The sequence below is a fragment of the Eimeria mitis genome, genomic scaffold (assembly GCF_000499745.2).
Source record: "Eimeria mitis Houghton genomic scaffold, Emh_scaff1664, whole genome shotgun sequence".
Taxonomy (NCBI): Eukaryota; Apicomplexa; class Conoidasida; order Eucoccidiorida; family Eimeriidae; genus Eimeria; species Eimeria mitis.
This window is the reverse complement of record NW_013569979.1, coordinates 5,540-6,873: the sequence shown is the minus strand read 5'-3', so window position 1 is coordinate 6,873 and position 1,334 is coordinate 5,540.

Below are 1,334 nucleotides of genomic sequence, written 5' to 3'. Positions count from 1 at the left end.
AAAAAAAAAAAAAAAAAAAAAAAAGTTTAGGGGTTTATAAAAATAAAAAAAATAATAAATATATTAATAATAATACCAATAAGATGATTTTAATAAATATAAAAATAAAAATAAAAATAAAAAAAATAAAAATAAAAATAAAAATAAAAAAAATAAAATAAAGGAATAATGTTAACAACAGAAGTAATGCTAATAATAGAGGAATTGAAAATAATAAAAAAATAATAAAAGTAATAATAAAGACACCAATAAAAATAAAAATAAAAATAAAAATAAAAACAAAAATAAAAATAAAAAAAAAAATAATAGTGATAATAATAAATAAAAGGAGGAGGTCTGCTCTAGGGTTTAGGGTTTAGGGTTTAGGGTTTAGGGTTTAGGGTTTGGGTTGTTTCCAGTATTTGTTTGCTGCTGAGCTCGATGGCTAGCTGCTGCTGCAACACCTCAGCTGTATCCTTTCTAAACCCTAAACCCTAAACCCTAAACCCTAAACACTAAACCCTAAACCCTAAACCCTAAACCCTAAACCCTAAACCCTAATATCAGTTTATCTCCATGTTTTTGTGCAGCTCAGATGAGGGAGTGTGGGGGCTGTAGAGGAGATTAAACACTCCTAAACCCTAAACCCTAAACCCTAAACCCTAGGGTTAAACCCTCAACCATAGACCTAAACCCTAAACGATAAGACATAAACCCTTATCCTATACCCTAAACCACAACACTAAACCCTAAACCCTAAACCCTAAGCAATAAATCCTAAACGTAGAATTATTATTTTGAGGGTTTAGGGTTTAGGGTTTAGGGTTTAGGGTTTAGGGTTACTGTGTAACCCCAATAACATCGAGGCCTCTTGCTATACTAAAGCCCCAGCACAGAGGGGTAGTCTCTGGTGTCTGAATGTGTGTACAAAGATGCAGAAAAAAATAAATAATAAAGAATAAATAAGGGTTTAGGGTTTAGGGTTTAGGGTTTAGGGTTTAGGGTTACAGTGCTCGAGGTGCCCATACACCCGGGCGAGACAGGCTGCAGCGCCCCAGCAGAAAACTAGCGTAGGAGGAGACAAAAAAGAATTGATTTAACTTATTTAAATTAAAAAATAATTATTTTAATTATAAAATAACAAAATAAAAAAAATAAAATAAAAAAGAATGAAGATACTGAGGCGATACAAAAACTAAACTGCCCCCTCAGGGGTGTATACAACAGAGGGGGGGGGGTCTAGCGCGGGGGATAAGAGCTAGAAACTTTAATTAAAATAAAAATAAAAATATTAATTAAAAAATAATTTATTTTATTTAAATTAAAATGAATTTATACGCAAGAGAAACGGCTAA